The 12,173-nt window shown below is 36.0% G+C and overlaps 1 protein-coding gene across 1 annotated transcript in view; it reads right to left on the bottom strand.

Annotated features, from left to right (window-relative positions):
- The window catches only part of LOC148817995 (cadherin-4-like), a 113,381-nt gene that overhangs the window by 44,994 nt on the left and 56,214 nt on the right, over positions 1 to 12,173 (bottom strand). The window lies entirely within an intron of this gene.

Below are 12,173 nucleotides of genomic sequence, written 5' to 3'. Positions count from 1 at the left end.
TTATGATTATTCTGGATCAGCATAGCCCTGGTAAATTGTACTGACTTATCTTAAACTATTTCAGTTTACCTGTCACACAAATAAGGATGAACACAATATTAAATTCAGTTAAGAAAAACTAGTCATTACTTCCAGTTATGTGTTTTTTTCTTCTACATTTAGCTGCAAGAACCCATTTATGATTGAAAAAAAAATACAATAACTTGTATCTCAAAAAAAGGTTAAAGTTACACTATTAAATTGTTAGCATTTCTAAGACACTTCCTTCTGTTTTTCCTAAGAAAAGCCTGAGATTGAACATTTTCTGGTACAGACGTTGAGTGTAATACAAACTGGAGATATACAAGCGTACTCAGTAAAAGGTTAGTTGAATTATTACATATTTAGTTTAAATTGTGCAAAATGAATATACCTGTCAATGTAATGTTAGAAACAAAACAATTTCTGAACCCCACTTCAGCAAAGTGAGAACTTGAAACAAAAGAGGCAAAGTGGAAACAAGGTATTGCATGTGGCAGGAGTAGGTCTTTATGTTTTTGACAGGCAATGGTTAATATTTCGAAAAGACAAGCACTTCATTCCAGGCTAGAGAGAAATGCTTTTGAACTGCTAAGCATTCACTCCCTTTCCTGAAATATCTATCATATAAAATAAATACCACCTCTTTGAGCCTTTGTATAGTCAAAGCTGCGCAACACAGATCACTCAGCAATACTTTCTGAAGCATTTAAATCACACTGACACTTAGGCAGGTAGCAGCCATTAATAACCTGTCTGTGGGTAATATGTAAGCCTTTCCTGCTCTATGTATTTTGAACCTTCAGTTGCATAGCCTAAAGTTATGATTCATTTAATCACTTCTGCATTTTCAGATATGAAATGTTTCCATCAAGAAGAAATTGGGGTTAGTGAGGAAATCAAAATGTCCCAGTTGTCAATTCAAACCTTGTGTAGAGTTCTGAGGTAAAACCCAATGATTTTTATGAATGTAGTTACACAATACTGTATATGATAACATTGAGGCAGGTCACCCATGGAGCACAAAAGACTTTAAAGTTCAAGCAAAGCTCACAAGATCAATGTCATACTCAATTTTGACAAAAATGTAATGTTGAAAGTTTATCATAGAGAAATAATCTAACAGTGTATTTTTCAGATACATAATATATTAATATATTAATCATTGTATGAACAGAGTTAAGGGTAGAAATACCTTGCAGTTTTTACTCCTATATTAGAATACATGAATAGGATTGAGATTGGAAATGTCTGTTAAAGTTCCTATACCTGTAATAAAAAATGAGAACTGTTTTTGCTTGAGACATGTTGAAGATCTTATTCCCTTACTTCCTCTAAAGACTTTAGGCAAACCAAAAACATTTTATGTAGCATTCAAACATACTCTACTTGCTATTATATGGTATTTATTTTTATTTGGCTATAATGTGATGCTACAGTAATTTTCTGGTCTTACTTTTTTAGGAAATTTTCAAAACAAGGGAATGCAGGGATTTACATTTTGAAATATGTCATAAAAGACTGCTTTGGAATAGACTTTAGAAGATTATTGTTGGGTTTAAACTTCATTGACTCTAATTAACATTTTTTATTGCAGTGGGTCTAATGCATGTAAAAACAGTCTGATGAATGAAGTCCAAGTTGTCTGCCATTTAGCATTATTCATGCTAAATAGAGACCCGGAGTAACAGAAATCCTGCACAAAATCTGTGCTGAAACCAGTGCCAGAGATCTGGAGTTTGACTTCAGGCGCAGATTTTCCAATCAACACATCCATTATCCACTCAATATACATGCACTAACTGTGCTCAAAACAAAAGAACTGGGTATAATGAGTTTTATAGATCTCCTTTATAGATCTCCAGTACTCTTAAATCAGGTCACAGGGAAATAAGCAATATTTTCTGCTAGAACAAACATACAGTCTTCCAGTTGCCCCAAGACATAAGGTTTAAAACTGTTTTATATAAAGACACTGGGGGTTCACAAAGCACATGTTGGGTGTTTCATGGTAGGAAAGAATATGATTCTACAGTGCAATTTTCAGTATTGCTTAAAGAAAAATAAATACATTACTAAGCCTGTGAATCAATGAGGTAGATTTGTAATCATACAAGATGAAGAAACTCAACAGCCAAAAGAGTCTTCTGGAAAATCTAGGTTATTTCCAACTGTGATACTAAGAAAATGTATCAAAGGTAAAGACGGTTATGAATAATTTCAGTTATCAATGTTAAAATGACTGTGGAGCAGAAAGGTGTAATTATACATTAATGCTGCAAAAAAGGGGATTGTAGAAATGTATGAAAATACCAGTAATGGTTACAACCTGTAACAAGTCAGGTTACAGTTACTTTTGAAAAGAGTAAGTTATTTTGATGTCAATAAGAACAAAGTACAATAATTTAGTGTTACAGGACAACTGTGAATAGACAAAGCACATATTAAAAAAAATGGCCCTTTCTTCACAAGTTTATAGTTTTAGACATGAGCAAAGATTTTCTGTCTAAATCTGAATTTTCATTTGGTCCCAAAATCCTCTGCTATAGTTTAATTAATAACAAACTGGCACAATATTGCCAGAGGTACAGAGAGGTCCGTTTCTTCTGAAAGGGTTTCAGTTTGCATTCCAGCTTGTCAGACACCAACTGACTGCAGCGATCATATTGTCACTTGTAATCTGAATCAAAATCACATTTACTTGAATTAGGCCAAAGCTTTATAAAAAGTAGTTTCAGTAATGCAGGGGAGAAGTAACATCAATCGAGAGCTGATTTAAAGCAATATATCAAGGACTGAAAAAGAAAATAAAGTTTTTATATTGTACACCTGGTTTAAATGATTATTACTTATTTGTTACAGAGCCTTTCAGGCAATGTCCTTCGTCAAATGGTTAGTAAAACTTTTACCATGATGCTTTAAACCTTTAGTTGTTTAAAGTGTACGTACTTAGTAATTTGTCATCCCAAGGGAAATTCACATTAATGATGAAGTATCCATAAGTCAATAGGTTTCATATATATTTTAAAGCCTTTTCGAGAAGATGTGCAATCTCAGTACTGTCATATGTTGTAGATATTTATCATAAGAATGTGTTGTTTTGTTTCCCTTTATTACATTTTTATGGATTGAACTTCAGTTATCACAAATTGGAATCTTCCATACAAATATCCTGCTTTATATCTAAAGTAGCTACAGTAAAAAGCTGAAACTGAATCCATCAAACAAGGACGATGACAACAATAAAAATACCTCCTTATATCACTAATTCAGGTTGCAACTACTGTAGCAAGACCATTTAAGTTTTCTTTCCTCACCATGTCAATGTTTGGAGTCGTGGTTTGTAAAACACTGTTCTGCAAGTCTGTGTGAGTCTGTATCCTAATATTAGCTTTTGTAAATAAGGGAGTAAGTTCTATTTAGATCAGTGATTGCACCTCTTCATCGCCTTGGCGAATTATGCATTGAAATATGTTGAATCCTATTTGAAACTCACACATAATCAGAGGTGAACTACCAAGAGGCTTTTTAAAGGTATTTAAATTGAGGCTCAGGACTAATTATCCCATAACATGTGACTGAGTATACATATGACCAACTTTTTTCCTTCCCCTTCCATCCACCTGTTTTGTTCTGTGGATGCTTGAAATTTGAGGACAAAAGAATTCTGGTTGATATTAGGATGATATTGTCTGTACAATGAAGGTATCTCCAAAAGCTACAAAAGAAGTGTAGCTTCTATTGTACAATAGAGGATATAATAAAAGTGTTTTACTTTCTCATTGAATCCACCAGAATGTTTCAAAAAGTTTTTGTTACTACAATACAGCACTGCTTTCCTTATGCTGACAGAAACCTGAATAAAACTGTATGCTGTTATTTAAGCCTTGCTTCACTAGACTTCCTGCATTTTACTTTTTTTAAACTTTAAAGCTCAGCAAAGAAATCTGTCACATGATTGTGCTCTCAAGCTGTAAAATGCATTTGCTGTGTCTGACAGCAGTGGCAGCCTTGCATGGTATAGATTCTACACATTTTCTAGAAGAAAAGCTGAGAGAAGCACTGCTTAAGAATGGTGCAAGCAGGAATGAGCTTCTGCTGTATGTAATCCTTCAGAGTTGGCTACACCTACAACTTTAATGTGGCACTTTAAGAGGGTGACAACTACTCAAGAAGATGCACAGTGGGACCCAATAACCTGTCTGGACCAATTGCTGTGAGTCATGGCCAAGTCTGTTAATGATGTTACTACAAAAAAAAAACATACAGTTTTCATTCCCTGGAGGCTGCATTGGTCCTGACCATGGTAGTGGCAGGAATCATTTTTTACAAGATGTTTTCTTTATGTCTGTCCATTGAAAACTCAGGCAGAACTCAAGAAAATGAGGGAAGAACCGCTGTATTTTCATTTGAAAACTTCTTTGAATATTGGATTGTAAAATAATGACTGCTTACCTATGAATTTTCCTCATTTGAGATCTAATTGAATTTAAGAAATCTGCATTAAAGCTGAAGCTCTTACAGTTAAACAGACAAAGCAAGACCATTAGGTACAATAATTCGTTAAACAAAGATTGTGCATGTATTAAAACAAACATTTTGTCCCTTTGCTAGAAAAAAACATTCTTATCTTTATTGAATTTTAAGAATGATGCTGTTCATTCAAATATTTTTACGGAATATAAATGGATTATCTAAAGACATTTTTTTTAGCTGTGAAGTTTCGAATAGTCTGTGAAGTTTCGAATCGGGTGCAGATTTTGCCAAATTATTTTGCACTGTTGCGTCACACAGCCCGACTCTATTAATTTATTCTTTGGGTCCTTCAGTGTTGTAGGGGAGTTTCTTTTTGAATTGTCATAAAATAATTCCTCCAACATTTTGAATGATTTTCTTTGGTAATCCACTTCTAAAGAGTGCTTTACTCATGGTGCCTGCAATCTGCAATCTTTGAATGGGTGCCATTGCTTCTGAGATTCAGCATAGCTGGAGAATATCCTTTCGATGGCCTGGCAACCTACCCAGGTTTCCATGTGCCACATTGCATGGAAACAAGAGTAAACTCCAACCTGGTGAGCCACTTGGCTTGTATATGAACCTACCTTACCTTTAAGTATTTATAGTATTGAACAAACAGGGACACCCCTATATTCCAATGTACTTCTATTGTACTTTTCTATAATATTCTGCAGTTTTTTTCTATATCCAAATAGTGATTCCTACACTTTCACTGTTTTCCATTCTCAACACAAATAGCCCTTTTTGAAATATGTATTTTTTTTTTATTTAGATCTTTATTTCAAAATCTGCATCAGTTTTTATCAAGATGTATGTTTGTAATAAGATTTCTAAATTAAATCAAGAGTTTGCTTTTAGGGAGTATTAATACTATTCACCATGAATCTATGCATATATACTGTACTTCAGATGAGATCTTTCAGACCCAGTCATTTAAAAGTTTCTGAAAAACCATCCATTACTGCGCTCTTTCAGGATCACCTACTATAACCTTTTGCTAGACCCTCCTACGTGTTTTCCTTGAAAGCTGTTATGTAATGTAAAGCTTGATTGATTGAAAATGTTGTACAACACATTAATTATATACAAGTGCCCTTCAGCATTTGTTAAAAATTGTAACATAAGAAAGTGTTTTTGGCTAGGTTTAACTCTTCTTCCTGAGACTCATATGTACAAAAGCAGGGCACAAGGTTGTTGAATGTTCACTATACGGGAAAAGTTCTGGACTTTGTTTCTGAGTCCCCCGTACATATTACCAGCAGCTTATTTCCGCTCCAGGAATTTAACTAGCAGATGAACCACTGACCCCTGAAAGCTGGTCTGTACCTGGGTTCACAAGGTGCCATCTCAACAGCATAACAAAAGCCAATTCATCTCACGCTGCGTATCCCCGGACACGATCCATGGTGAAAACCCCACCGGGATTCAGACCACTAGACTGTGAGTTTAGCATGAGTATGACTCACCCTTCACACTGTGTAAATTGATTTTTTTTAACCAGCTGAGTCACTACAGAAGTAGCAAATCTGAAAGAGACTACATTAGGAATACAGGCTATAGAAACACTTTTGGAAACTTCAGGTTATAAACAGCACCTTGTGCATCATACAAGCATACTCTCAACTTCCTTTTCATCTTCCCAAGTTTGTGCACGGATAGAAATGAGTGTTACATATGAATAAACTGTACAAATGTTGTTTTCTGCACTGAAAGACACTAAAACATCTAAATAAAAAAACAAAATGTTTAAACAATGTCTGCATCTATGTATAGATAGAAATGTTAAAAAATATCAGATTAGCTGGGTCATTATAGCTTGGTTTTTGTTAAACAAATGTTGGAAACAGCTCAACCAGGCTTCTTTTCTAAATGTAAAATCTGGAGTGTTTATCCAATGGTTAAATGTTTTTGCTCTGTATTAAAACATCTGTACTGAAGTTGATGTAAGTATTCATTTATACAGAAATAAAAAAGTACAGTAAGTTATTTTTATAGGGATGCATTTCTCAGTTCTGAAATAAATACCTGTGACTGGATATTTATTATTGCAAAAAATATTAGGCAATAATCTTTCTTAAAAGAGAGTGGACTTCAATAAGAAGATACTGGTAGCTTACTATATAAAGGAAAACGAATTCAATGTGGTGGTTTTCCTCTCACCACCCAGCACTCACATATCAAAACATTACAGGAACTGGTACAAGACCCATGAGCTAAATCTTTAATTGGCATGCAAGAGGAATGAAAACAAGAACTGCAGGCCTTAATGAGCCTTTTCGTAGGCCTTCGAATAAGATCTGAAGTGTCTCATTCACCTGCTAATTAGTGCGTAAATATTCTAATTAGGAAACAACTCCAGATGACTGGGATTAGCAATAAGGATGGCGCAAGCTGAGGCAGACAAGTGGCTCTCAAACCTTGCATGTCTTATTTAAATCCCTTCTGACACTGGAGTTCATGTAGAATGCAGCATTTACATAGTGCTACATAATTAGAGAAGTTAGCAATTGTTCATGTACTGTACCCAATTCTCCCTCCTCCCCCCCCAAACACTCACACCTTCACCAGTATTATATTACCTGTCACCTCAACCTGCGCAGGACTAAGTACAGTACCTCTCTAAGCATTAACCTGAGATGAATAGAATCACAGCTGGTGGATCCTGTTGTTAGTGCTTAACATGATCTCAGGCCATTTCGTTTTGGCAGAAATAGTATTGTTCCCCTTTTCCTTCCTTTTATTTTTTATTATTAAATTCAGGATAACAATGCCTTTTATAAATTAGCCCTTTTCAAAAAGTCCCAAAGTGCGGAAATACATTAAGAACAAATTAATAAACAATTGGCTCTTCCACAGAGCTACTAAAATAAGTGTGAATGACCGGTAACACACTTCCATGATGGCAGCTGCCTGGCAGCTGTTTGGTTCAGAGAAATCTGCACACGCAGCTGGGCAGCACGGTGGCACAGTGGTTAGCATTGCTTGTGACAGTGGGACCTGGGTTCTATTCTGGACTTGGGTTCATGTCATCTCCCTGTGTTTGTGTGACTTTCTTCCAGGTGCTCGGTTTCTTCCCAAAGCCCACATACCCATACTAGTACGTACATTAACTGGCTTCTGAGAAAACTGGCCCTGGTGGGTGTGAGTGTGTGTGTCCCCTGCAATGGACTGGGGTCCCATCCATGGTGTACCCTGCCTTGCTCCCATTGCTTACCCAGATGGTAAGCATTCTAGCTCAATGATGATCTAAATTGTTTAGAAAATATATATATTTATATATATTTAAATATATATATACAAACACAGCTGGCCCTAACAACCAGCCACTTAATAATTTCCATAATTGTTTTTACAGAAACTCCAAATTGTTGTTAAAACAACCAGACAGTGATTATTATTTGTTTCTTTTTTTATGTGTTGTGTTTTTGAGTGTGTATTTGTGAACCACTTTCCCAGACCTAAAAATGTGTACATCTGTTAGGGGCCTTATCCTCTGTCTAGTATCTACACAGGTACAGTACATGGAATGGCTAATCCCACACTCTGATTTTGCGGTTAGAAAATGGATTAGTGGTAAACTGATAAGAAACAGGAAAGGCACAAATAATGGGGGAAAAAAACAAGGCTGCACAGCCCACAGTACTCGTCTTGTCTCATCACCGACTTTGATGAGCCAGGCTCGTTTGCCCTTGGCACACGAGGCAGGGGCACTGATGGCAGTTCCAAACACAGGTCCTCTGACAGCAGTCCCAGAACCGATCCATTCAGACAAAAAACAACAAGACAGCTGTACACTGAGATCCCTGCAGTGTCAGCTGTGTACACAGCAAGGCTGGAGATATTGTGAGGGATTATTGATTTGAAGATAGGAAAAGATCACACGAGGATGCAGGGACAATCTGCAGGCACTCCTGGCTGTTTGTTGAAGCGATTAAGGAAGCACCTGTGGGCCCTCACCTCTGCACTTCAGGATCAGACTTATTTACCCTCAAGATGTCTCATCCTGACCCTAGCAGCATGGACCACTTGCCGTGTAGGCAGACTGTCTCCCTGGCTGACAACAAACTAAATAAATGCTGTTTTAAAAGTGGAATTCTCTGGGGGATGCCTTTTTTGTAGCATTTACTGATAAGTGCCAAATGCTTTTAGCAGTCAGAAATCATCACATCCTTTTGTCTTGGCTTTTCTAAAAAGTAAAAGTACCAGTTACTTCATGTGTTTGATTTTGCACATGGAGCTGCTAATGTCCTGAGAGTCTGTATTCAAGAAACAAATCCAGACATTTATAGCCAGTTCTGTGTCCCTAGGAGTGAACACCCAGATCTAGTTGCTACTGTCAAACTGGCCTGTCCTCTTAATGGATTTCAGCATGTAAACCGCTAAATAGGAATTTAAGTCATTTTTTATGACATCAAAGATGTTCAGCCAGTCCTGTCTGTGAGTATGCAGGGAATACTTTATCAGCAGACAGAAGATGAAATAGGTTTGCTAACATTTCAAATTAACCAAAACGACAGAGAACGGTGGAGCTAAACTCTAAACGAAGGGAAAGTTGCCTCATTTTTCGATGGTTCATTTTCCCATCACCAGGGGACATTTTGTTCAGAGCAAATGCTACTGGAGGCGGAATGTAGTTTTTATTTATGTTTTTGGACAAGCTGTTTGCATGTCCTGTGGGGAAAAAACAAAACAAAAATGAGACTGAATCCAGATATAAGCGAAGAATAATGAGGCTTTATTCTGCTTGGGATATTCTTGTGACAAGTAAACTCATAAAGTTACCTTATGTTCAGTGGTACAGTAACTTCTGAGGGTCAATTAAACCAGTGAAGATAAATGTATAGTTTTCATATGAAGTGTTATAAAGATGTACTATATGGGATTCACAAATATGTAGTACATACACATTTAGAGAAAAAGAACTTGTATTTTTGATACATAAAAAAACAATGTATATAAAGCTGGTAAAAAATAACATTTACATACCGTATTTATACACACACAATGTATATACAGAAGATCAACTAACTAAAAACCAGTATTTGAGAACACAGATTTATTTGAAGCACTTCAAAAAGTATTTTTTTGTGTTTTAAATTGTCATATGCCTACATTGTTTTCAAAGTATGAAGTAAATTTTCAAATAATATGAATTAATTCAAACTTTAAAAAACAGTACAGTGACTTTGAAAGAGCTACAGAATTCAGTGGATAAGATGGGAGAAAATGTGCATGAGTTTGCAATATTTCACTTCACAAAGTTGGCCTCTATTGGAGAACTGACAACCCATCTTTGCTACAGACTTTGTTGAGTTTGCAAACAAACTCTTTTGAAGTGATACTGCAAGCAACATGGCAATGATGTGTGCTCAGACAAGACAAAACTCGAACTGTTGAACTGTCTAAATTAAAAAAAAAATTCATCTGATGCAGACCCCATATACTGTAGTCCATAACTCAGTTAATTAGATCCCTTCTGTCAAGCATGGTGGTAGCAGTGTTGTGTTATACTTGCTATGTGATAAAAACATAGAGTAAAGCAGTGGCAATTGTTAGAGGAAAAGAGGAAAACCCACCTCAGATGTAAAACTGGGATAAAAATTCACTTTCCTGCCAGTGCTTCACTGTTGTGGTTTAAGAATAAGAAAGTGAATGTCCTTGAGTGGCCCAGTCAAAGTCCTGAATTGAATCCTATTGATTTCCAAAATGACATACGGCTGTAATTGCTGCCAAAGGTGCTTCCAACAGATATTGAGTTCACAGGTCTGAATACTTACAGTGTACAATGAACATATTTGAGTTTTTTTCTCGAGAGTTTTGCATACATTTACGGCAGACTGACAAATCTTTGGAAACCCTTAACCCGAGCATTCAGGTTTTCCATAAAATATTGTTTACAAAATTGTGTCTGCATCATTTTGTAATTACATCACATGGAGCATCTGAATAGTGTTGCCAGGCCAGTGCTGTATTACCTGTTTAAGCTCTTTATGCAACACTTTGAAAACTGACAGCATAACATCAATTAGCCAATGGGTGGCGCTGTATGCAAGGGAAACCATGACCCAAAAAAGGCTAGATGAAGCAGTGCCAGTCACGTCAAAAGATCAAAAGAAGGCAAATAAAAACATTGTTGCAAGTCAAGTGTCTTCATCCGTTAGCATTCTAATTTCATGCACATCTACACTATCATGGAATCTAATGAAAAGCTGCAGTTCTGATGGCACTACTGTATTGCTTAATCAGGTGCTACTGAATTACTGAGGTACAGAAAAAATGGATATTGGCCTTTATTTGAGATCCTTCATTAATGATCTCAGCTAGATAAACACTGCCTTAACAGTTTTTCCGGATATTTATGTTTTTTAACTAGAATCAAGACTGTGTGCTTAAGAGATCTATTTCATATGATTGTTTTCAATTACTCTGTTTGTTTCTGGCAGTTTGCTTCCTTTATGCCATGAACAAGACAATCATTATCTTGTTTGAATATACAGCAATACAATAGGCTTCTATAGGGATTTGGGAGTGATATGGAGCCTATTATCACCTTATCAGAGACATGATTTGAGATAACAGTAGTTTCAAGACGATGGCTAGCTTGTCTGAGAAACAGTTATTATGGGGATCAGCCTTGCAGACATTCTGGTCATTTGAAAGTCATTTATGGGGATGGAGTCTGGATGAGGGCAGGGAGCTGTATATCACAATTGAAAAGATCTAAATGTTTCAGCTGGAAGAACTACTATGACCTAATCTAGTGAGCATTAATTATGCAAGTATTTCTTTTTTATTCTGCATCACTCGCCTTGATTAACAGTTTTTTATGTTCAAACTTTACAAAACCAGTTAGACAAAAGTGCTTTTAGGTGGACACAGAATATTTAATTAATTGGTTTCACATATCTGCTATCAGGAAAACAGTCTCTTGAAATAATTTATCCATTTTGGAAATTAAGGATGAGGCACATGGAATAGTGTGTGAAGCAGTTCAATCTCTAAGGAAAACGGCTGTGAGTAAATAATTAAGGTCAATGTATTACACCTTTATTATTAACAACAACAATTCAATAATCTTTATTCAGAATGTTCCATGCCCAACTCGATATGCTCCAGTACTTTTCTGCTGCAGATTGTCTAAAAGTGCAAACTTAATTTCTTTCTAAACTTAGGAGTCAACATGACGGGACAAAGTAATGCAGTACATAAATGAATAAACATCTTATTCACAGCCTCACTGCATTGTGAAGCACCAGGAAGTTTTGACATTTGAAGAGTCCCAGCATACTACTTCATGAGGTAAACAGGTGCTGTAGAAATGTCAAAATCTCTCATTAAGGGCTGCTCAGTGATCCATTGCATTCTCTATTGTATTTAGAAATTTTAAAAGAGAGGTGGATTGGTCCTCTGGGGAAATACACAATTGGTATTAATCTTCTTTTGAAGAGTTTTGATATTGAGATTTTACATTTAGAGGAGACATCTTGCATATTAAACCCCAATCTATCAAATTTGTAGACCGGTTATTTGTCTTCCTTTCAATTCAACAATCTTTGACATGATGTTGCACTTGCACTGTGTTTTTACAGCTGGGGATGTGAAGTTAGGTACACAAAAGAAAGTTACAGAAAAACAGA

This window comes from Atractosteus spatula, chromosome 19 (genome assembly GCF_055471065.1).
Source record: "Atractosteus spatula isolate fAtrSpa1 chromosome 19, fAtrSpa1.hap1, whole genome shotgun sequence".
NCBI classification, from domain to species: Eukaryota; Metazoa; Chordata; class Actinopteri; order Semionotiformes; family Lepisosteidae; genus Atractosteus; species Atractosteus spatula.
This window is presented reverse-complemented; position numbering and strand designations above follow the sequence as displayed.